Consider the following 26,412-nt stretch of genomic DNA (forward strand, 5'->3'; position numbering starts at 1 on the left):
CATTCAATCAATGAACTAGGAGAACAAAGCATGCTAAGCCAGATATATGTGCATCAAAAAACAAGGTTAACAATAATCAAACTTAGTCTCTTGTGCTAATGCAGTCTCTAGCTCTGACCTAGCTAAGCAAATTTTGGGAACACAGCCTCTGTCTGAACCTCATTTTACAACCTCCCAGCCCAGCAAAAGTCACCGGGCTCTCCTTTCTTTTGCACTAATCCTGCTCTGGTTTCCTTTCAGAGAGAAGCTTCTATTTTTCAGTCAGGTCCAGGTACCAGTCTTCAGTTCCAAACTTGGCCATCTGGTATTCAAGCATCCCAGCCCTGTCTTCAAAGGTCAGTATAAACTCTGGTTACGCACGCAGAGATCTTTGAATCGGAGCCTGGTTGCTCGCCAGTGTTTTCCCATCTAGGCTATGGAGAACGTAACGTTTCGCCAGATGGGCCTTCTGAGGATTGTACAGAAATCAGTCACTGGCAAAGCTGCAAGATGGAAAAAATTCAAGGGCTGGTGACATCATTGGCTGGGGTGTTTTCTGCAGAAAAAGTGTGTGTGGGGGATGCACACTCTCTGAGGAGATGAAATGGTAGCAGAAGATTAACACCGGGGAGTGGGAACCCAAGATACCCAGCCAACTGTTGGGAATGGAGAAACGCTATAGCAAGTTTCCAACAAACACAATTGCAAAGGAGCTGCTAGGGTTGGAAGAAACACGTCATGGGGGAATCCACCAGTTGGCTGGGGATGGGGAGGGAGAATGATGTTGAAATCTGTTTGGAGACAACAATCAAGTATGGAGGAAGCAGCAGGAGACAGTTTATCGCAGACACTAAGGTTCAATCCTAGAGAACTAGAACTTATTTTGCAAGGAGAGGTCATATGGCTCTACTCAAGCACTAGAGGGAGCTACCAAAAACTGTGGAGAACCCTCGAAGAATGAAGAGAAGACTGTGCCAAGCATCTGTTGGGGAGGAAAAGCAATTTAAGAGGAAGAGGGAAAATGGGGGTCCTGGATAAGGGTGTGATTTGTCTATGGCAATATTGTCCTGCTACCAAGCCAGCTTTAACGTAAATGGATGGGGCTGTGAAAGTTGCATACAAAAGGCTAGCATAGAAAGGTCTGAATAAATGTCTCTGTGTGGCCATGAAGGTTGGGAACTATTTTCCATGGCCACAGAAAAAAGAAGCAGAAATTTACAGGTACAAGTTGCATTTACTTAGATTTTACTTAAATATAAGGGAAAAGTTGCTGGTGACAAGATCTCTCCAACAGTGGATCAACCTGCCTATGGAGGTTCTAAGTTCCCCATCTCTGGAAGTTTTTAAGAAGAGGCTGCACAGTCACCTCTCAAAGGTGGAACCAATGTTGCAGAAAATTGGTCTAAATGATCTTTCTGGATCCTTTCAGCTCCACAATTCTATGATTCTCTGATCCCCATTATTCTCATTGTTCCTATCCACAAAAATTTCAGTATCAAATACCAACATGGGTTCTAAATCCATTTTGAAGCGTATTAAGCAACAGACTACGTCTTAAACATGTACAAGGGCTTCCCTCCCAACTCACCACCCTTCAGGCCTGTTGAACCAACTCCCATAATCCTCAGCCAGCACAGACAGGAGTGGCTGAAAATTTAGAGAGTTCCAGCATATGTAGAGAACACCAAGTTGGGCTGATTGACAAAGGTACTGTTCATTGTGAAGATGGTGACCGCAATAATTTTGCTTTCTTGGGATCAAGAATAAAGATGGACAGTATTCTGAAGAAGTAGAGAAGGTTCATGCTAAGGAGGAAAGCAATGACAAATTAGCCAAGATCATGAAGGATGAGGCTATTTTTATGCAAACACAGATAAGTAAAACCAAGAGTCCTTCCAGTAATAATGCATGGCTATAAAAGCTGGACACAGCAAGAAAGAGAGAGAGAAAGAAGACAGATACCTTCAAATTATGAATTGAGGTGGTTGTGAAGAACACATCTGAGCTTGAAGGTTGAACAAAGATGAAGGAGAAAGCAATGGATAAGGTGGACAGACCATATCAAGGAAGATCACTGGAGAACTTGAAATGGATTATCACCAGAGACATGATATTGGACTTTAGTCCATACTGGAGTTGAGCCTGATCTGATAACATATAACTAACTGAAAGCATGTTGATGAATGAGAAATGTGGAATATTTGCCCAGCAATACGTGGTTTAAGGCAGGGTTGCATAATCACCAACCCTGGAGTTAGGGTTAGTGTTGATATGACTCTCCCAAAGTGCCCCCTGAACCTCCTATAGCATCGTCATTTTCAACATAGCTGTAGCGAGTGGCACCAAGCATTCTTCACCTACAAACAACTACAAAGTTTTGTCACTGGAATAAATGATCTCAAGGGGCTTCACACAACATACTATACCATGGGAAAAGTCAACAAACAAACAATACATAAATGATTTTGTTACTTCCATTTTCCAGGCATGTTTCTGGTTCCTCCAGTTCCCATCACTTGGGCCTTTTCATTAGTAAGCAATCAAAGCAGAAGCAAGCATAAAGAATCGGAAACTCTGTCCTCAAGATCTGGTTCAAAATCATAAGGTCTAGAAACTTAAGAAAAGTTGAACGCTGGATCGTGAACGGGAGAGGTAATTTAGCATAAGAGGACTGAGGAAATGCAAATCGTCATCATTTTTATCATCATCGCTATCATCTCCAGACAAATGTATAAAAAGCAGTGAATTCGTGGGTGGATCATGTTGTCCTCTAGCAAAGTCTAAGAGCATTAGCTGTCACCTCCTCAGGTGGAAAATAGCTTTAGCATTTCAGCCTTTTGGAATTAGGAGAGGAAAAATAACACTGCCATGAACAAATCTTGTCTGGAGAGATACTCCGATGATCTCATATTCATTCTCTTTGAGGTCACACCTCCCAGAAAAAACACTTCTGCAAAGCGGAATCCAAGGACCTGAAAAACAAATGTCTCAAATCCTAAAGTTCATTAACAGGGCGAAATGACTACATAATACCACAAGCTTCTTTCCATACCATTATTCTGCTCATTAAACCAGACATAGCAGAGAGTATTATTCACAAGTGAGGAGCAAGAATCAAGAAAACGGCAACTGTTCGTTTCTGAATGTTCCAGTTCTCCTTGCAAAATGTCCCTCTCTGTGTCTTTTCTTCCCGTTTCAAAGAATGGGAGAGAAAGGGAAATGTTTGAAAACATCTTCAGGGACATTTGCTGAAGAGGACCATCCTTCGGTATAAATGCATTTCTTACGCGCCAGCCCTTCTATTAGGGTTCAGGACACCCCACATGTTGGAGTGTGTCAACATATACAAGCCCTTGACTGTCATTTCATTTGCAGGACACATTAAAGATGGTTTGGAATTAGCCCTAGGCAGTAACACAACAGCTGCGTTCAACACAACATACTTAACCAAGTCAGATAAAGGCTCGGGGTCTGCCTTCACAGTTTAGAGTTAACCTAAGTCTGGTTAACTTTAAAGTTGGTGGGTTCTTCTTTTATTTTGTTATCATTCAATCCCATCTTTCCTACTAGAGCTCAGTGAGTGGTGACAACCAGCTACTGCAATATGTAAATGGATTTATTCATTCACTTCTAAATCTAAGCCAAAAAATGCATTTGAACAATGAGTGACGAGAGCTGCTGTAAGATGTTAGTAAGTGTATTTCATGATTTGCTCCTGAGCCAAATCAAGAAATACATCCAAATCATGAGTGACAAGAATGAACTGATGCAAGATGTTAGTAAGTGTATTTATTTATTTACTTGCTCCTAAACACAAATCAAAAAGTACACCGGACTGACGGACGGACGAGAGCTGATGCAATATGTTAATAAACGCATTTATTTATTTGTTCCTAAACCCCAATTTAAAAAAAGGAAAAATCCAAACGATGCAAGAGAGCTGAAGCAGCCCTAGCAGATTTTCCCACTGCAAATTAGATCCGTGCCTGGTCATTCTTCGACGTAGTTCAACTCACTATTTCTTGAAGATGCTGATTTTGGATGCTATCACCGAAGAGAGACGGATTCCAGTTTTGTATATTCTGCACAGCCTCTACCTGCAGCAAGTCCTCTGGCTAATTCTCCTAAGGAGCGTCTAGTCTTGGTTGCGTTTAAAAGAAGAAACAAAGAACACCCAAAATACTTTGACTGAAATGGGTAACAGGTATTTGGCAAAATGAACAAGGAGCTGGCGCTGGCAGTTAGGATAGCTGATAGGCTGCGACGATCAATAATTTGTTCCTGGTTTTTTTGTTTCTGTTTTTAATTTTTGGGGGGTAAGTAGCTCTGTGAAACTTTGAGACTGCGTGCAAAAGTCATTTTATCTGCTCTGTGACAGTAAATCAGGATATTGTTTCCAAAGAGCTCGCAACAAAGAATAATTCAGATTCTCTCTCCCTACAGGATCAAACACAGCGACTGGCTTCACTACAAAATCATGAATGGGGATTTTTGCTTCATATTCAGTAACGGGTTAAAACAGACTGTCATTCTTAGGTTGCACCACAATTAAGTCTCATATCTGCCAATTAAGTTGCAGAGAATCGCACACCACTTACAACAATGTTTCTCAACCTTGGCAACTTGAAGATGGGTGGACTTCCAATTCCCAGAATCCCCCAGCCGGCATGGGGTTTGTGTTTAGGAGCAAATATAAATAAATATGCTTATTAACATATTGCACCAATTCATTCGTCACTCCTGATTTGGATGTATTTCTTGATTTGGTTTAGCTGGCTGGGGAATTCTGGGAGTTGAAGTCCACACATCTTCAAGTTGCCAAGGTTGAAAAACACTGACTTACAACAACCTTTGGATTGAGACCTTTAATGACGGCCACCCTCCCATTACGGATCTTCATGTTGCAGCAGTTCCTTTGGGTGCTGTAGTTTTGTTTCTGTTACGATTTATGATTTTTTTCTTAATTTTAATATTGTATTTATTTCCCCTCTGTAAGCTGCTTTAGCCTTGATGGGCTGAGTGGCATATAAATAAAAAAAAATGTACAGGCTGGTGTACTGGGTGAACTCAGAAAACTGGATCCATTGAATAAACCCCGGATAAACAGATATGAGAACACAGACAAAATGCAAAACTGTTCTTGCAAACAGAGCTGGTTAAACATAGGTTTATTTATTTTATTTCTGCCGGGTGGGGGGTGGGGGGGGCCTGACGCATTTCAACCTTAGTTTCATGAGCCAATCTGACCTATTGAATCCGACCATCCGCAATGGGCTACTTTAGACCTGATTCATCCTGATTTGCAGAAACACCCCAATTCCTATGCTTGGGAAGTTCCCTTTCCCTCCCCCCAAAATCACCGAACCATAATATTATCCCCCTGTGTTTGTGCAAAGAAAAAGTCTACATTCTGACATCTGCGGTTTGCTGCCAGCGTATTAATAGTTTGCGGGGTTGGAAATAAGACTGGCTTAGACTGCAAATACCTTGAGCCTTTGCAGGTTATAAACACCGCTGCCCGTTAGGGTGGAATTAAACATTTGGCCTCAAGAAGAACGGAAGCAAATCAGTCGAGGATTAATAATTATATTCAGTCAACTTGCACCCACAATCTACCAGGAAAGGGGCATCGTTTGGTACAAATGTACAACAGGCTGTTGTTTTCACATAAAGACCATAGTCCAGTTTCATAATCACAAAATCAAGGACCATTCATTCGATTTAGGGCCACCCGTCTCAGACAAGCCATCGTCTCAATAAAGATCTGGGGCCAGCTCATCCGGTTCCCCCTGCATTGCGTATGACACCTTGTGGGCATGTAATTGTCATGCTACATCCCAGATTCTTCCCGTTGTATTTGGAATTGTCAAAAAATGAACTCTCATTGAAAAATGGAGAATGTCATTGCAGGACCACCATTATAGGTCTTCAGAAAGCTTCAAAGACCTGGTTGTCTTCCAGGGAATAGGGTTGGAGGGCAGGGTCAAGGGGTTAGTTTGATCCCATGAAATGTTGAGATTTTCACTGGTGTTGGGGTATTGCTCAAGACGACCATTTGGGTATATATTCTATGGATTTATGACTGAGTACTGTATAATGTTGCTTCTTGTTGTTTGATGTTCATCTGTTGGTGGTTTTTATGTGCTGTTAGCTGTCCAGAGTTGCTATGGTGCATTGGGCAGCCGTACAAATCAATTAAATCAACAACGTTGGCTGTGTTGTGTTGCATGGGGGGGGGGGGTTGGGCATGGTGCCCCAGGGCAGCGCTCGAATCTGATTTCTAAATTCTTTCTTATTTAGGGGAAGGGATTTCTGTCATTCCCTCCACATGGGACCGCCCTTGAAGACTACCCAGAGACTTCATCTCATCTAAAATGCTGCACCTTCCACGTCTACTGGGAAGTCTCAGCTTTGCACCATCGCACTGTTGCTGTGGGAGCTTCAGAAGCCACTAGTATGTTTCTGAGCACAATTTCAAGAAGGTGCTTGCTACCTACTAAGCATTCTATGATTTGAGGTCTGGATATCTGGATTCTGCCTATCCAAACTGGATGACCAGCAAGGCCCTGTTGAAGGTCATCTTGCACAACACAAGTGGGCTTGCCAGCAGACAGTCTCTGGTTTATTCCTGGCCCCATCTGAGTGCAAACCCAGACAGTGGATGAATTCATTATCCAGCCTCTATGTGTAATGTGAAAAAGTTCAACGCCTCAGGCCCACATAACCACCTTCCCACCCCCAAGACCTGAAGAATTCTGGGCTTGGAAGGCGGTTTGGACTTGATTAGCCCTTGGATAGGAGACAACCAGGACATCCTATCAGATGTGAGTTAAACTGAAAACCAGCAACAGCAAGCCACTTTTGCACTCTGGCTAAGAAAGCTGCAAGTTGAGCTGGACTGAAAGGAGACTTAATTTTTTTAGTCTGGAACTAGGGGAAAAAAAGCTTAACGTTATATCTTTAGAGTGAGTCAATAATAAAGTAAAAGGAAGTTCAGGGCTACTTAATCTTAAGTGACCTTGAACATACTCTCTGTGATCTTGAACGGCTCTTCACTCACAGGAGAAAACTCCAGGCAGCCCAAACGGTAACTTAGCAACTACTGTGTTTTTGCTGGATTTTTAAGGTCTATGGGACTTTTTCGAGAAATATGGAATGCCACAGCGGGCCAAAATAAATATGGTGGGGGTGGACAGAATCCTTCCTTACAGCGTTTATTTATTTTTTTTAAATATAACTCTGTACACATGAGAAAAAAACAAAACGAGTTTTAAAAAGACCTTACAGGAGTCTGCAAGCTGAAAGGAGACCCATTTAATTAAAACTGTCCAAGGACGTTGAATTATTTTTTCCCACCTCCCACCCACCTGGATGGGAAAGAGCGTCCAGTCCAAATAATTACGGGAAGAAATCTAAAATAATGCTGCAGGGAGTGTTCAGAAGATCATCTGCAAACAAGCTTCAGGCTGGAAAGAGGTTTATTTTTTTAAGTAACAATTAAGTGTCCTTTATACCTATTGCTGAAAGTGGAAGTAGGTAAAAGGCTCCACAATTTCCAGATGTTGTGGAGGTTGGCAAATAGATCCATGTTCATGGCACAGTGAGGGTAGCCAAGCCGCATTAAACTACATTCTAGTCTTGCAGCAAATGCAGAAAAATATGTTCTCATCAACCGATTCCCAGGAAGTTAGAAAATCTTAAAAAACCAAGAGTCAGAATCCAAGGATCCATGTGTCACACAGATGTCCTTTTCCCACTTGTAAGCTTATGTGGTACCCGCCCATTCTTGAATTGATTGTTCCTGTTGCTATCCGTATCCTGCATCAATTTTTGTTCTGGCTTGTTGCTGAATTGCAGTGTCCTGATTTCCCATGTGCAGGGCGTGTTAAGCGATGTGATTGGTTAAACCCTCTGGTTCTCCTGCATTCTCCCTTTCTGAATGTCATTAGCCAGTCAGGATAGTGCAGGCTAGGCAGTGAACTGTGTCTGATTTTACACACCTTGAAACTATGTGGGTTATTGCTGGCTTAAGGGAAAAGCACTCTCCTGAACAGCTACTTAATCTACTTAAACCCCAAGCAACTACTTAAGCCATTCTCAGTCATGAACTGAGGACAAAATGGAGGTAACATCATGGGGACGTGGCAGAATTAGGAGGTTACTAAGGCACTCTTACACCATGGTTAGATGCAAGATTTAAGCAATGGTTTGTTGAGTAAGCTACAAGTGGCTAGGTGGTTTTCAAGCAAGAATGGTTAGGTTCATACAACATGAGATGTCAAAACCCAACAGCTCATACTTTGCTAGAACATGTACCATGAAGCCACTGGGAGTTCCTAAACCATAACTGATGACCAGTTAGCTTGTTCAACAAACTACAGTTAAAACACGTCCTAATTTAGCACTGTTGGGTACATATCTGAGCAAAATCTGGAGGTCAGCCTCCACATCCCAGAATTGAAATTAGGTTCAGAGAAGAATCTGCTGGAAATACCAATCTTCCCTCCAATCTGACGGACATTTTCCAGAATTGTTGGAACTGTAATCCAGAGAATTTCAAATCATGCCTAGAAATTCTCTTAGTTGAAGCCCCAGCACATCTGGAGGCCAACTGAGGAGTGTTCCCAACACATCTGCAATTCCCCAGGCTTATTTATTTATACTTTAGATTTATAAGACCGCCCCACTCAATGCTGTCTCCAGGTGGCGTTCACATACAAAAACAAGCCCAGCATTTAAAATTAAAACAAAAAGTAACGTAACAGTAAAAAATCTAAAAAAAAAAAAAAGTAACAGTAAATATTACAGGGAGACACAGACACCAGAACAAACTCTGCACACCAGATGGACACATCCTAATCTGTCCCAGATTTTGGGGGTGGGGGGGGAGCAGGTTTCAAGAAATCATTTAAAGGTTAGCAGGGTCATGGTGATCTGAACCAGTTCTGTGGGACAGTGTGTCCCCCTCCCAATGTCCTTTTGTAAGACTCAGAAGAGCTGGCTGTTCTCTCGGGCATAGGGCCAGCGTGAGTCTGTGTTTAGAGGGCATAATTATAAATTCATTGCCGTCCTCAGCTGGCAATTGGGTTCGTGCTGAGACGCACTGCATTTTTATGACTGTTCTTCATCGGTTTCTAAGCTGCAGAGTTGTCCTGAGTTGGGTGGTGGGCCAAACAAGCCAGACAAATACACGCACACCTTGGCAGGGATGCTGTTGCAAAGGGCAGGTCCTGCAGCAGAGAACATGCGCTGCCTAGGTCCCATCAGATGACACTGCTTATCAGGTGGGACATGAATCGTGCCCACCGTGTTGGACTTTAAGGGGCTGGCAGAAATTAGGAGAGAGAGGCAGTCGCTCAAGGAACCAGACCCTGTGCCATGAAGGATCTTGAACTGCACTCAGAAGCTCACTGGTGACCAGGGCAGCTCACGAGGCAGAGGTATTATGTGAGTGTACTGAGGTATGCCCATAACTCCTCATGCCAGTTGTTTCTGGACTAACTGTACCTTCTGAGTGGTCTTCAAGGGCAGCCTTGAAGTACAGTGCACTGCAATAGCTTACTCACAAGGTGACTAAGATATGAGTAACCATGAAAAGTGACTCCTGGTGCAGGAAAGGGCATGACTGGCACCCCAGATGGACCTGCACAAAGGCCTTCCTAGTGCCAGCTCCACCTGCTCTTTGAGCAGGAGCTGTGAGCCCAGGAGGACCCCCCAAATTGTGCATCAGCACTGTATGGGTAAGACGGAAAATGTCTGGCACTGGAAGAACCATGGGCCCATAGCCTTGTCAGGATTGAATTTCAGCCTGTTCCTCCCATGCAGACCCAGACAGACTTCAAGCGCTGGGACAAGACCTTGACAACATCACTGTTCAACCTAGGGATTCAGACGTATAGCTGAGTATCATCAGGATACTGATGATACCTGTTCAACAGGTCTAACGGATGTTAAACAGGAGCAGCGAGAGCACTGAAGGAAAACCAAGGAGACATCTTAATGCAGAGTTAAAAGCTGTGAGTGGTCCAGCCTGGTTTGCTTAACAGCAAGGAAACAACTACAAAAGAGATGTAGCATATAGAGAAAGACATACAGACAGCTTGTTGTGAGAACAGAGCACTATATATATATATTGTCTTGAGCTCTTAAATGAAAGGCAAGATGCAATGAGAAATAAATCTCACGCACACAAACATCCACAAGGTTAAAGACTCTATTCTAGGAACATATCTTTTCTAAAACATTCTTAAACTTTAAACCCTTCAGGATTATTTTCCATTCAATAAACCTATCCATCACCTCAAGATCCCTTGTTTTGTTTTGCTGAAGAATCAGGAAGCCCCAAGGCACCTCTGTGCAGCTTGTAAGCTTTCAGGAAACATCCGTTTGGCATCTGGAATCCAGGGATAGTTTTGGCTGCCCTATCTGATAGGACGACACTGGAAAAAATGAAGAAGTAGGCAATCAAAATGATCAAGGAGCTCAACCATCTTCCTTGTGATAAAAAGTTAGAGTCGTGAATACTCTAGCCTTGGAAAAAGGCAACTGAATAGGGATATGATTGAGGTGACTACAGTTATGCCTGACATGGAGAAAATGGACAGTGTGTCCTCCTTTCTCCAAACACTATCACCTGGGTCATCCAATGATGACAATTAGAAGAAGATTTAGGATAAATAGACCAAAATAAGTTCTTCATGCACCACAGAATGAACCTGTGGACTTCTTTCCCACAAGATGTGGTGATGGCTTTACTTGGTTGGCTTTACATTCACGAAGGACAATCTTTGGTGAATTATTAGACTTGAGGACTCCACATTACTTCCAGGTTGGGGGCAGCATGCCTCCCAGTGCTAATGAAAGGAGAGCAAGAGGGGAAAGGTGGAAGGAAAGAGAAGAAAAGGATGACCAGCAGCAAGATGGATGAGCTCAGTCACAGAGGTGATGAGCGCACCATTGGAATAGTGGAAGGACCAGGTTGGGGACAGGTCATCATGGAGAGAATCTATCTATGTGGTTTATACTGGTCTATGACCATAAGGATTTGATTTGATATCTATGTGGTCACTAGGAGTCAACAGCGACTTGATAGCACATAATCAATCAAGGAGGAGGAGACGGGGATCTGGAAGTATTGGTGGGACTGTGAAGAAAAGAGGAGACATTACACACACACACACGCACACAGACACACACACACAGAGTATCCTATAATCCTACAATGGCCATTTTGGGAGGAAGTTATTACATGTATTCATCCTGGGGCAAGGCGTAATATTCCCAGATGTCCTTATTCTTTTGAACTATACACCTATCACATGGAAACTGACATCTGCATAAAGAAAGTGGATTTTCCATGTGCCACTTACTGCCAAAAGACGTATTTTAGCGGAAAGATAAATACACAGACTCAATTACTCCACGCACTGCAGAGTTGATGTTATTAGCAACCTACAAATGAGTCAGTTATCAACATTAGTAGGGCCGATTACAATACAGCTACTGGTTATAATGCTTATGTAGAATTTTTATATACAGATATGTACCTGCAAATATATGCCTCGAATGTTTTTGCTTTTTTCTCGTTCTCTTCACACCTCTGTTTTTTTTTTCCTGTTTGTCTTTGTATTCAATTAATAAAAGAAACAATGAAAAAAAAATAAAGAACAGACGTTCTTCTCTTTCTTACAGTATCTGGTTTCTTTCCAGCTCAACTGCTGAACGTACTTGGATACGGCGTGTCAGCAGATTGAGTTGATCTATAATTGGACAGGGGGAGTGCACGCTCTCTAGAAAAAAACCAGGATAAATATAACATACTACATAAAAGGAGATAGAGAGGGGAAAAAACCCTCATTCTTAAACTGGAAAGCATTTTGAAGAAATAAACACTGGCCTGCGAAAACATTGACGTAGACCAGCGTTTCTCAACCTTAGCAACTTTAAGATGTGCAGACTTCAACTCCCAGAATTCTCCAGCCATCCATGCTGGCTGGGGAATTCTGGGAGTTTAAGTCCGCAGATCTTAAAGTTGCTTGAGAAGCACTGAGGTAGACTCAGTTCCCTCCATGCTGTTCCATGATTACAAATCCCACATAACACCATATGTTTGTCTCACTTCCCTACCGAAGCAGAATGAAGCAGCCAACGGTCTAATTAAGAATATGCTTAATTAGAGAAGTCTAATTAAGAATATTCTTAAGCTAAGTACTTATGTCAAAGTGACAATCCGGGGAGCTCCGACAAATTCACCCTTGACTAGATCGGAGGGAAAATTCATTTGCCTTTTACAGGAGAAATGTCTTAAAGACTAACACACTTACTATGGCCATTTACGCTCCAGGCATACGATGAAGTAAGTCTGTGAACCGTGAACATTTATGGGAGAATAAATGTGTTAATTTTTAAGCTGCAGCAAGACCCATGGCCCTGGCTGGATCATGCCTCAAATATAAATATAAATATAAATATAAATATAAATATAAATATAAATATATATCACTGAAAGAGCAAGAGGAACAGAAGTGTTTTGTGTATGTGTGTGCTGAAAAAGTCATAATAGTGGCTTCGCTTGTATAGTTACGGTCACCCTCTTGACTTTTTGAATTGCTGTTGCAGGAAATAAAACTTACAACTTCCTAAAATACTGTATTCCCTGCAATGTGCAGCTATTTTTTATTTGCATGAGACTCCAATTATATTTAATACTTCATCATTAGCATGCCACTGGATTTATGAAAAGGCCTGCAACAGAACTGCGTGTCTGCTGTCCTATTTAACAGCTGAAAGAATTTGATGCTATCAGAAAATGAATGCAGAGAGCTTATGAAGCGTTATCCTGAAAGCTGTACAAATTAAACACCCCCCCCCCCCCGCAAGCTCTGATTATCTGCTCACTTAGCCTTGATTTACCTAGCAGGACAAACAGCAAATTTCCTGCAATGGAGGTGGGCATTTACTTTAGCCCTTGCTCAAGACAAAAGTGGCCTTGAGTTGACACATATCCAGAAATGTACAATTTATTTTGTAGCAATATGAGAGGAGTTTGTTACTACCTATTTCCAGAGGTTTCTTGACTTTCCAACCTGGCCTACAACTCTCGGATTTCCCATCCACATTTTTAACCAGGTTTGCCACTGCTTAGCTTCCTACAAGAGCAGCCCAGCGTTGCTACCTCCTGAGCCTAGTCTATCCTTTTCAATCAAGATGTCAGAAATTGAACTTATAATTGATTTATATCCCACCTTACCTAATGCTCTCCTTCTATTTTCCCCAACAACGTCCCTGCGAGAGAATGACTGGCCCCAAGTCACCCGGCCGGCTTGCACGCTAAGGAAAGACTAGAACTCACGATCTCCTGGTTTCTGGACCAGCATCTTAGCCCACTCCACTACCTGGGTCCTTCCCAGGTCTTCCTTGGCTACTGCGCTTTGCATCTTTGCAGTCCAGTTCCAATGCACCTTCGCTTCAACGTACTGTAAGCCCCACCATCTCCAACAAGATTTACTAAAAGTAGAACTGCAAGGGTGTCAGCCTTAACGGCAACATTATGAAGCTTTCAAAGAATAAATCTCCTCCTGGTTTTGTTTTGATTTTTGCAAACTTCTTCTCAAGATTGGCAGGTAAATCCTTGGATCGCAGCTCCCCTCCCGTCCCCCTTCTGCCTATTTGTCTTAATTAAACTGCAGGGAAGTGAGCTCCAATAAACAGCTTTTGCTCTGAACTCAAGTCTCAGGCTGAGCATTTTAAGAGCCTGTAAATCAAATTTATTAAGCCACCATAAAAAACACTTTATTATGCTAGAGAAATGTCCTGCCTGTTTTCTATTTAGTGGCAACAAACATAAAACAATTTGAAAACAGCTACCTCCCCCTTAATGTGGCTTTAATTTTCTCTACAAGTTCTGATGGGGACTTGCTGCTTTTAAAACTTGAAAATACCAGGGCCTGGTTCAGGAATAATTCCATTAATTTCTGATTTATGGTTACACGGATTGTAGCCTCTTCTCTCAGCCTCCGGACTGATTTTAGGAGTAGAATGGGTGCATTCAGATCCATTTATTCTTTGTCTATTTAAAGCATTCATACCCACGCTTTTGAGTTTAGTCATTTAAACAAGGCTGCACTATCTTTCAGGGGGTTTGCAGGCGATACATGTACTGGTACACCAAGTTTTAGCCGTGCAAAAATTATTGGAGCCAGGACAAAGAAGTTAGAAGAACCAAGCCCCAAAATTAAATTTACGTTTATTACAAGAAATGAATAGTTTTTAGGGCTGTGCATGGCTTTCGATTTGATCACCAATCCAAAGGAAAAGATACAGCTGCTTTAACTGAGTTGCAGACAGGTTTCCGCGCAGGTTTTCAAATGAAAAGCAAAACTGTATACAGCCCTAATTGTTATTAGGATTTACTAAGCCTTAAATCATGATTCACAAACCTCGGGATAAATAAGCCCCAACCAATTGTCTAAATTAGAGTAACTATGGTTTCTTGGAGCAAGCCATCTTCATAAATCAAAGCTTGAAGTTGGAATGTTTCAGCCAACTAAACCACAGCTAGATCTAAAGAGAGTTTTGTATGGGTTTAAATCTAACGGCCTTTGGCTGAAGAAGGGAATGCTCTGGAGATCTTCGATTCGTCTCGTTCTCCCAACTTTCTTTGGGAAAGTTGCTCAATTCAGTTACGAAGACCTGGGAACCAGGTTTCTCTTTCTTCTCCTCCACCCATCTCCATCATCCATGTCAGATCAGATCTGACTTCATGCATTTAATACTGACATGGGAGAACCGGATTCCATTTAAACCCTAGGTTTTCCTCCTTCCAGAATTCCTGGTTTGCATTTTCTCTCTCTCTTTCTCTCTTTAATGAAACAAATGTCAGCAAATTTCATCTGTGTCTCTGTACAGGAGTAAGCAAATTCACTTTTAAACTCACTTCCAGGGAGTTCAAAAGTGGATCAAGGAATCGCTGGGTCAAGGATGAACTGTTCTTATCACATGTTTTGTGCAGCTAATACCAGTATCTCGTGTTCTTCTCCACATCTCAGAAACAATGGTTGGCAGGGATTTTGTAGGGGATGGGGGTGGGGTCAAAATAAGTCAAGATGGCAGTCACTATTGTGTGACTGAAGCCCCACCCCTTTTAATGTGCACATTAAAAAGGGGTGGGGTTTTAATCACATAGTTGTGGACACCATCTTGACTTTTTTGACCCCCCCAAAGTCCCTGATTGTCAGAGCTTAATTGACAACGACGTCCAACTTCATGAAACAAGCAATTATGGTAGAACTGGGGATTTTAACTGGACTGGTTCACCACCAGTAAAGTCCAAACAAAGATCAGTCTCTCTCCATCCTCAAATCCTTGTTATGATGGGAGAGACACCAGACCCATGCCTTCAATCAGCAAACCACAGCGTCTTAAAGATCACCTAGTCCAAATCCCTTCTTTTGCATCCCTCTGTCCGCAAGACAGTCCTGCAGATTTGAAGACAAAGATCCAATCTCCCCGTTATCTCTTCTCAAGAGGAAATATCCAGCTAATATAAGATTTTCCAATTTCTGCACCGTTGCTGGATGAAGCATGCTATTTGCTTGCTGAAAATATAATCCTTGCTATCTTGTACTCAAGAGGAAGAGATACACACTGTTGGAAAATAAATTTCTCTGCCTTAACTCTGACAAACTCATTCCCAGTCAGGCAAGACTGTGCTGGATCAGAGAGGCCAAAGTTTTGGCCAAGTATGAGAACCCCTTATGACGTTGCTATCAATTGGAAAAACTAGAGAAACAAACCAACCATTGTTCCTCTTTGTACTTGGAAACCCATTGGATGGCTGGGTTAATTTTTGGTTTAATGTTTTTAACTGGGAATCCTGTGTTTGTTATCAACAGCACAACAGAGGTCAGGGAAAAGAAGGAAAATTTGACCTTTGGGTACCCCGGTAGAATATTTAGCAAGGATGAAAAAGTGGATGGAAAACTGTCATGCGTGCACATTGTGATAGAACCACCGTGGGAAATTTGGGCTCCGTTCTGAGGAATGAACAGTTGCTAAAAGGAAAAGAAGAGAAAGACAAAAATGTCTGAATGTAGCACCATGTTCCTAGTCACTTTGTTATCTAAAAGAGAGTTGAGTGTGTAAGAAGAAAAAGAAAAGTGAGTGGAATACAGTAGGAATAAGGTGCTTAAAATAGTGTGCGTCAGAATGAATGGGTGCTGAATGAACAAATACAAGTGAGTTATCAGTGCAAGAAATCAGAGAATCTGGTGGCGCTTTTTAAGACCAACAATTTTATTTTCAGCGGCAGCTCATGAAAGCTTATGCCTTAAAATAAAATTGTTGGTCATAAAAGGTGCCACCAGATTCTATCTCTGATTTGGGGTCACCCCGGACTAACACAGCACAACGGACGTTCGTTGAAGGTTTGGGTCACAAAAAGAGACCGAAGAAGAACGGAAGCACCAAACCAATATACAGAAGGATCTCACCCAGAGGAAGAGAAGGGTTGAGAAAGTTGGCTGAGCAGAACTGATGATATTCCTAAAAATACAAGTTTAAAAACAAAAGTCAAGGAGTGAAGTCGCATATGGGCCCAGTGGAAGCCAGGATATTTAGCACAGATCAGTGTTTCTCAACCTTGGCAACTTTAAGATGCGTGGACTTCAACTCCCAGAATCCCCCAGCCAGCATGGCTGGCTGGGGAATTCTGGGAATTGAAGTCCATGCATCTTAAAGTTGCCAAGGTTGAGAAACACTGGCATAGGTAGAAAGGTATGGATAGTAGTGAAAGATGCTGGTGTAAAATCATTGTAATCTCTCCTTTTCTTTGGTTCTCATCTCCTGCTCTTAATTTGGGGGGGCTGATTCCTTCTTACCCTTGTTCTGTACATTGTGTAACATTGCCTCCCTTACACTGTGCCCGAGGGCTAAACAAAACCCTTTTGTGCGAGTTTGTTCTCACACAGTCAAAACTCATGATAGCAAATCTGATTGTCACCAAAAACAACAGACAGATGGAGTTTGGGCAGCCCACTCCAAAGGAGGAGTCAAGGAGTCTGTTATGGCAGGTGGGGAGAAAAATACATGCCAAAGGGGTTGGACGTTATTTCTAAATTAAGGGATGAGCCTGAATCGCAGCAGCTGTTAACATGCGTTAGCTTTTTTCTGGAGTAAATCTTGATTTATCTGAAGTTCTTGGTTTTCTTGTGAATTCACCTTGGTGGCTAATTCTGGACTGGTGCACAGCTTGACACTATGAAAAAATGTTTTCTTAGAGCAAGGGAACATCACCTAGCTCCAGGCCCACATTGCCTCTCCAAACTCATGCGCTCCCCCCAAATGCAACAATTCACTTTATTTTTCAATGGCGAACCACTCCATCTCTCTGCCAAGAAGGTGGCATGTCATTCAGGAGTTGAGCTGGTCTTAACAGTGGGTGCCTGTATTTTTTTTTTTTTAAATATAGCTGAAGGGGAAGGGGGAAAAAAGAACCACTATGGAGCGTGAGCACACTCAGCGACTGCAAAAGGAGGCTGAACGGTAAGAAAGAGGAATAAAACGGATACTAAGCTATTTTAGTGGTGGTTCTTCTAACTTAAAAGCCATTTGAACTTCAGCCACCGAAGAATAAATTGACTGCATTGCTGATTTTTATCTGATGCATAAGGGAAAAGTGAAAAACAAGCGGCTTGGTGCAGAAAAAAAATACTATAGCTTGCCACTTGTTTTCCTCTTGCAACAGCCTGAGTGGGGAGAGGGGGGAACCCCCCACACACAACTTGACAGCTGCTGTAAGGTAAACATCCTGATGGGAAGAGGAAATGCTTCCTTTCCTACAGAACGAAAGTGTTAGGTCTCCTGGCAGAGGCAAGAGATGGGGAGCAAAGAAGAAGATGCCGTAGATTCTATTCTTGCTTTATATATGGAAGTTATAATCCAACCTTCTCCGCATACATGCTGGACTCCAACTCCCATCCTAGCCCAGGTGGAAATTGCTGTCATATATATTTGAAGGACACCCAGCTGGGGAAAAAGACTGAAGTCTGTGTGGCTGGCAATACTGATTAGCAATCATTCATATCTCACCCCCAAAATATAGCCTAGGTTTTAAATGTTTTCTTCTTTCTACGAATCATCGAGACCAGTGCTTCTCGGCAACTTTAAGATGTCTGGACTTCAACTCCCAGAATTCCCAGCCAGCATATGTGGACTTCAACTGAACCTGTGCTTCAGATGTGCAACCCTATGCTTCAGATCAGTGTTTCTCAACCTCAGCAACATTAAGATGTGTGGACTTCAACTCCCAGAATTCCCCTAGCCAGCATGGACCACTTCTTTCAGTGAGAGCATGACCCCATCCAGCATGAACTACCAGAATCAATATTGCCAGGGTTCCCAGTTGTTTACTGACAAACAAGAATTCTGTCTTGGAAGGGTTTAATCTAAGCTTGTTTCTCTCAGCCTCCAGGCATGGTTCAGGATCTCCACCGCACCTCCAGCTTGGCCCAAGGTGGCAATGAACAACTAGGTGTCATCAACACATTGGTGACACCTCACCCCAAACCAAGAGATGACCACTGCCAGTGCATGGAGGACATTATTTTAAAATCTCTTGCAATATCATTCTGTACTTGTTTCTTTTCATTAGTGTGAGGATCCCAACCAGCAAAGTTTAAGTTGAATCCAGAGGCGGTGATTGATTGATTGACTACGTGCCATCAAGTCATTGTTGACCGTATAGATAGATTTTCTCCATGATGATCTGACCCTAACCTGGTCCTTCAGTTCTTCCAGTGGTGCATCCATCACCACTGTACCTGAGTCCCTCCACCTTGCTGCTGGATGTCCTCTTCTTCTCTTTCCTTCCACCTTTCCCAGCACCAGAGCCTTCTCCAGAGAGCTGGGTCTTTGCATAATAAGATATATATTATGTTTCATACCTGGCAATCTGCTATGATGCATAAAGGCTCTATTCCCCCACGTCCCCATGGCAAGAAACCCTCAAGCATAACAAATTAAACAAGCATAGATGCAAAGTACGTGGTCGGAAAAGTTGCCATCGCTTACCGAGAAAGCGTCCAGCGTGTAGGTGACAATGGCAGGTGGCTAATTGAGAAGTCTTTCACGCCTGACACCATTTGAGTGTTTTCCTGATATTTTCCTAACTTTCCCTCCTTTGCTACAATGGATTTCTCATCTGCAATTATTACAGACATTAAGCATTAAAGTTTTAATGGGGGCAGGTGGAGGGTTGCTTTCAGCAGTCACAAGTGCAAATTATGAATGCAGCCTTTACGGCACACAGTAAAAGAGACGTTTCCTCTCCAAATCACGGCCAGGCCACCTCCCAAAACCAATTAGCTAATTGACTCTGATTTCTCCCCAAGGAACCCAAAGCTCGGGGATGAGCCCTGCCCCAGAAATGACACGTTCTCCGTGTTAGTTGCTGCTTCTTCTCTCCCCAAGGTCATTATTTAATTAGAAAGCTCCTCCGATAAATGAAACCATGCCTGCACTGTTTTTTCTGGATGCCAAACCAACTTCAATGTTGCTGGCTGAGAAGATTAAAATTAAATAGAAATAAATGGGGTGTTTTTTTGGAGCATAAGGGGGACCAGGCCCTCTCTTTCCACAATGGCCAGACTGAGCCCCCACGTTCAGAGGGGTGAAACGTTTCAATACGGTGGGTGAAAGTTGCCGCCAGCATTCCCCCTAGAGCAAAAGTCAGCATTTGTTGTTAATCCTGCTTTTGGTAAGAATGTTCAGGAGACTTTGAGGGACACCAAGAGGGAATGTATGGCTGTGAGAGCTGGACCATAAAGAAGGTTGAGCACCGAAGAATTGATGCCTTTGAACTGTGGTGCTGGAGAAGACTCTTAAGAGTCCCCTGGACTGCTAGGAGGTCAAACCAGTCAATCTTAAAGGAAATCAACCCTGACTTCTCATTGGAAGGATTGATACTGAAGCTCAAGCTCAGATACTTTGGTCACCTAATGCGAAGAGAGGACTCTTTGGAAAAGACCCTGATGCTGGGAAAGATGGAAGGCAAAAGGAGAAGGGGATGGCAGAGGATGAGATGGTTAGAGAGCATCACTGAAGCAATGAGCATGAAACTGAGCAAACTCAGGGAGGCAGTGAAGGACAGGAAGGCCTGGCGCAATATGGTTCATGGGGTTATGAAGAGTCGGACACGACTTAATGACTGAACAACAACAACAACGAAGAGGGAATCTGCCGGAATGGCCAAATTACAGTCAGGTAAACAAGGAATCGCCCTTTGAAGTTTGTGAACTGGATCTCCAAACCACCTGCAGGGTAACTTATATAAAGGCTCAGTTTGGAGATCCTGAGGAATCATGAGTTGTACTCATCATAATTCAGAAGAAGAAGGAGCACTCTGCTCTTCCAGTTCCTGGTGATCTCCGGTTCCCTGTGTGCCTCACAACTAGCTCTGGTGTTTGTGGCAGATGGACACTGTGGTTCAGCAACACCTAGAGATCCACTGGTTCTCCATCTGCAATCTGAAGCCAGGGTTGACATGGGGCTGGCCTTGAACACTATCCAGAGGCTGCATCTGCTGCTGGGACCATCAGTACCAGTCCTGTGGTCACTGCCCCGGTTCCCTAAAAGCCCTTTTCGGTTTGCGCCATAGCTAAGGACTGCCTGTGTCAGGGAGAACTGGCCCATCCAGTGAGTTTGGCCCAGGAGATATTGAGAATTCCTCCTTCAAATGAGATCAACCTGTGGGAGGGCCAAAGCACACTACTTTTCATGCTAGCCTCTTCTACGGAACTTCGTGCCTCTGGACAGCTGGACAATACCACCCTTTGGGGGACAGAAAAAACAGAGATTTTCCATAGAATCATTGGAGGCTTGGATATTGGAGGCATTGCCAAAGGTTGGGTTGTTTTTTTTGGGGGGGGGGATGCTTTAAAATGTCCTGTCCTTTTCTGTTTGCAAACTGCCTTGTGTTTGGAACGGATGGCCTCTGAGAATTGTAAAGAAGTCCATGCGCAGCAATGGAGAGAACATGCACGGGACAAGCTTGAGCGGAGGGACTCCGGCCGACAACTCAGTTGAGTAAATGTCAAACATGCCCAGAGAACTAGTTCACTAAGGGTGTTTAATCCTATCACAGAGGAGACTCCCCCATTATGCTGGCTTAAGGGCATTACATCAATCTGTCCTGCCGCTGGGCCTTATGGTCTCATCTTCGCCGTGGTGCTAAATGGAGCGCTACTTTGAAGAGTTGAGTGTGTGGTTAGAGACAACCATCAACTCAGTGTTTCTCAGCCTCAGCAACTTTAAGATGTGTGGACTTCAACTCCCAGAATGCTGGCTGGGGAATTCTGGGAGTTGAAGTCCACACATCTTAAAGTTGCTGAGGTTGAGAAACACTACATCAACGCTTTTTTCTTCCTTATGGAAAAAGGCAAGACGGGGCGAATTGGGAAATACATGGTTTCTGTTCCTAGAAAGCTGCAAATGCTGTGGCAGGTGGACAGGTTTAGCAATGCTGGGTCATACTCCCTTGCAGCCAATTCTTTTAATTAAATGCACGGCATTTAACTCACACTACAACAGATCAATTCTATACAGGTATGTTTGGATCCTAGTATTCCTTAGAGGAGTAAATGCTGCCTACGTTTTAAGACCTAAGCTTTCAAAATTAGTTGCTTCTAAGACCTCAATTTTATTCATCGCCTGTTCGGGGTTGATTTTCTCCTCTCCTTTGCATACTGACATTCAGTGATGTTTTAAATCACAGAGACAGACATATGTTTTACAGGTAATTAAAGCTAAATGCAATTGCGGTGGGCTTGATTACTTATTTTTAGCTATCACTTTTTTCCTTTACCAATATGTGGCAACCTGCAATAACATGTGGTGCTCGTCTAGGCAACCATGTCTGATCTTAAAAGAGCAAAGAAGGGTTGAACCTGGTTAGTACATGAGACAGGGGACCACGAGGAGACCCCAGGGTTGTAAGCTACACTGGAAAGTCAGCAATTTTCCCTTGCTGGACCATTCCATCTTCTCCATTGTAGCAGAATTGGTTCCACTGGAGTGATGTTCTTCTCCAGTGGGATTTTTGGGTGGTCTATCAGAAATGCCCCTTCGCATCCCCTTTTCATTTTATCCACCAGCTTGGAGCTACACTGTAAACCTTTCATGGGGAAGGAGGTGGGTTATGATGCTTTGGAAGATGTGTGCAGGGGTAAATAAGGTAGGAAGGAAGAAAGAAAGAAAGGAAAGAAAGAAAGAAAGAAAGAAAAATGGAAACAGGAAGGAAGGAGGGAAGGAGGGAAGGAGGGAAGGAGGGAGGGAGGGAGGGAGGGAAGGGAGGAAGGAAGGAAGGAAGGAGGGAAGGAAAAGAGCTCAGACTTGGGCACTGGGAGGAATATTGTCAACCACAGAGAGGTTGTGAAAAAGCCATTGTCCCATAGATGCTGCCATATATAAGGTCACCCTGACCGGCCACCTTAAAAGGTCTCCCTGACTGGACACCTTGAAATGAACCTATTGTCACCGCTGAGGCTTTGCCCCTACACCCCAGCACAGTCCAAATCACAAAGCGGGGGGAGGATACATCATGCCAAGATACGTCTCCCGGTCCCACCTTCAAAGCAGTTGTTGCTTACCCTTGCACCTTACATTTCTTTCAACTACGATTTCAGATGAGGAACTGGGCTGGTTTAGGGGAATCCCCTCTCCAAAATCTGTTAAAGGAGGAAATCCCCGTAAATTCGCCCACCTTTCCTCTGACAGGGCTACAGAACAAACAGGGGGATTTTTTGTGTGTGACAGAGAGGAAAAGGAGATGGGGGGGGGGGAGCAGAGAGGATGAAAAGAAACCCAGCACAGAAAGGAGACTTTGACAAAATGAGAACGTTGGTCCTTCAAGCTCAGTGTTAATCTCCTGAGCTGTAGGGTTGAAGCCAGAGATACAGAGCGTGCAGAAGGCGTGGGGGCCCTGCACCCGTTCCAGGAATGGCTTGAAACATGCTTTTGCCTTCACATCCAAAGTTACACAGCCCCAGTTCATATGACTCTCCTCTCCTCACCTCTTCTCCTCTTCTCTCCTCTCTTTCTCCTCACCTCATCTTCTCTCCTTCTCTTCTCTTCTTCTCCTCTCCTCCTCTTCTTCTCTTCTGCCTAGCTTTTGTGTATCATGTTAAGCCAATGTTTCTTTCACTACTTCACTCAATAAAAGCCCAAGACTTTAAGCTAAACCATGGCTGAGATCCCACAACAGGCTATTTTACTTTTCTCCATCCCGTGCACAATGCTGACATCTCTTTCATATTCCTACCCCCATGATCGTTTTTTCCTGAGCTAAAAAGTTCAGGAAACTTTACTCATAGGCCTTATTCATAGGAAAGATGCTTCAGCCTTTTGACCATGTGGACTGGACTTTTCCAAAGCTTTTCTACCTTTTTGGAGCGGCATTCACCAAAACTGCACATCGCGTTTTGAGTGTAGCAGTACCACTGACTTGTACAAAGGCATTACAAAATCAGCTGTTTTGCACCCAATGTCCTTTACATAGTCCCCAATGTGGATCTGTAAACAAGGTTATTTTTTTTCTTTTGGTCACGCAATGCAATATTTTTGCTTGCTTTTTATCCCGTTTCTGCCCATTAATCTTTCTGATCTTTTCTGAGGTTTAATAGATAAACACCAAGCTCTGTTTCTGCAAGCTGAACAGAATGGCGTGTGTTCTTGCTGCGATCTGGACAAAGGGGTCGATTAGGAGTGGGCTGGGGGCAAACCCAAGTGGAAATTACTCCCTGTATCTTTGCAAAAAATTGCGCCAGGAAGCCCACTTGCACCCAGGGCAGCTTTCAAAAGACGGGTGTTAAGAGGGGGGGAACATTGCAACTCCCACCTCTCCTCAAACAGCTGATGCTGGACCAGCTGAAGCTTCTGGATGCTTTTCAAGGGCAGCCCCTGGGAGAGTGGATTGCAACACTCCAGCTTAAAACATTAACAGGAAGCTGCGGAGCAAATGCCAATTTCTTGGGAATCAGAATCAGTCTTCCCAAGAAAGCCTTTCAGCTCCACATGGACTGTTGTTAAAGGCATGTTTAAAAGGTTCTAGTGCTGAACATTGGCAGCTGAATGTTGTTTCTTTGTGGATTTGGAAGAGTTGGAAATTATGCAAATATAGGGGAGCAAAAAAGAACGGGTGGGACTTAGAAGGGCGGTGAGATGCAACCTCATTAGCCAAATGGCGTTGTAAATTGTCACGGCTGTGGCACTCACCTTTATTTATTTATAGATTTAATTTTTTTTCTTTTTACAATATTCAGGTTGGATGCTTCTACGAAGACCAGTGTTTCGCAACCTTAGCAACTGGAAGATGTGTGGACTTCAACTCGCAGTATTCCCCAGCCGGCCTTTGTTGGCTAGGGAATTTTGGGATCTGAAGTCCACCCATCTTAAAGTTGCCACGGTTGAGAAACACTGATGTAGACTCTTGACAGTTTCTGTATTTCCTTAAACCAGTGTTTCTCAAGCTTGGCAACTTTAAGATGTCTGGACTTCAACTCCTAGAATTCTGGTGGCTGGGGAATTCTGAGAGTTGAAGTCCAAACATCTTAAAGTTGCCAAGCTTGAGAAACACTGCCTTAAGCCATAAAACAGTACTTGCATTTGATCTGTAGGTCACCTTTCTAGTCCATCTGCACACTTAAGGCCGCTGATGATAAAAAGCCTGCAATGCAGCACCCCATACACATTTCTAAAGGATGTCCTTTAAAATGGCAGCATGAATTAACGATTAAAAGCCTGGCTGGAAGAGAAGTTTCTCAGCAGCTCTTCTAAAAAAAGAGAGAAGTGGGCGTCAAAGGTATTCCACCCGCGGAGAGATGCAAAAGCAGCCCAAATCGGTCTTTCATTTTGGGCCTATCTGCAAGTCCCTTTCCTGCCGATGAAACCTTAATACTTTAGACTGATGATGTGCCATAAAGTCGGTGTCAATTCTTATCAAGCACATACACTGATTTTCTCCAGGACAACCCGCTATAGTTTGCACTAATTTCAAATTTCCTGACAACTTTCAAAGGTAGCCCCCCAAAGAGCACGTAGCTAGAGTCAAGACACGATGGAATGACCAACTGTAGTCCATGAGGGGATGGAATATTCCAGCAGCGCAGGACAGGAACTGACATTTTGGATTTACAGAAACCAAAGGCTACCTGTGATGGAATGGAATTATGAAGGCCAGGCTCAGGGAGATAAACATTTTCTTAGCTCGCCAGAACCGTGTGGGAGGAACAAGAGGATGAGACTGGCACCTCCCTGAGGAATTCACATTGTTGTGGCTGGTTGACTTTGGGAACTGGGGTTTTAGTCTGGGAAGATTCTTGCTAGAGGTTGTAGCTAATAAACATAGCTGGACTGAATTTACATGGTCTCTTGGAGTTCCTCGGGCTAGGCCTGACATCAATCTTCCCAGACTCAAACCCCAGCTCCCAAAGTCCTCCAGCCACAACAGTGTGAATTCCTCAGGGAGGTGCCAGTCTCATCCTCTTGTTCCTCCCACGCGGTTCTGGAGAGCTAAGAAAATGTTTATCTCCCTGAGCTTGGCCTTCATAATTCCATTCCATCACACTACCTGAACCAGAGAGAAACCTAATGCAATAATAATAATAATAATAATAATAATAATAATAATAATAATAATTATTTATTAAACTTGTACACCACCTAACTCAACAACCTGGGCGGCTCCCAACAGTCAAGCAAAGAAATTACAATAAAATCAATAAAACTTAAAACATAAACAATGGGGAGCGTGATGAAGCGAGGGGTCTAACTTCCTACAGGCTTGCCCAGCAAGTAAACTTCTTCTAGTGATTGCGGTGGATCCCGCACTGAGCTTATGAACTATATGATGTACATACAATCCATCTGAATGCACAGGTGCGTGAAAATCCAATCGCATGCTAGGTAGACGAAAACAATTACGTGCCAAAGACCAAGAGAAGATCAAAGGATGACTGATGAATAAAAATATCAAAAGCCAGCCAAGCTGACACAGCCAACTTCCTTGAGCAAGAAGAGTTCAAGACCCTTCCCTAAATCGCTCCTAAACTGTGGAGACCTTGGTGCTCTCTGGGCTTGCAGATGTTTCATGACCCAACTAGGTAACATCATCAGTGCAAGGGAGGGTGGGGTTTGCTCCCTGTTTATATACAGTAGCTTGCCCTGCCAGAGTTGGTGAGGGTCTGGTTTTCTCCTGGGTAGTTCCAAGCAGAAAACAATACCCTAATCAAGGGACTACCAAGGAGGAACCACACCCCCACCAACACTGACAGGGCAGGCTACTGTATATAAACAGGGAGAAAACCCCACCCTCCCTCGCACTGATGATGTTACCTAGTCGGGTAATGAAACACCTGTAAGCCAACAACCAAGCCCAGAGAG

At 43.3% G+C, this 26,412-nt stretch overlaps 1 protein-coding gene across 4 annotated transcripts in view; it reads right to left on the bottom strand.

Annotated features, from left to right (window-relative positions):
• The window catches only part of GAB2 (GRB2 associated binding protein 2), a 135,440-nt gene that overhangs the window by 89,540 nt on the left and 19,488 nt on the right, over positions 1-26,412 (bottom strand). Inside the window, exon 1 of one of the 4 annotated variants that reach the window (XM_088140498.1) lies at positions 11,526-11,651. The exons of the other annotated variants lie outside the window; for them this stretch is intronic. The gene's annotated coding sequence lies outside the window, so the exon portion shown is untranslated. Of the gene's footprint in view, positions 1-11,525; positions 11,652-26,412 lie in introns of those variants that run through there. 4 annotated transcript variants of the gene reach the window in all.

This window comes from Python bivittatus, unplaced genomic scaffold (genome assembly GCF_059951505.1).
Source record: "Python bivittatus isolate LINGU-HERP-01145 unplaced genomic scaffold, Pbiv_v1 ctg000340_np1212, whole genome shotgun sequence".
Lineage (NCBI taxonomy): Eukaryota > Metazoa > Chordata > Lepidosauria > Squamata > Pythonidae > Python > Python bivittatus.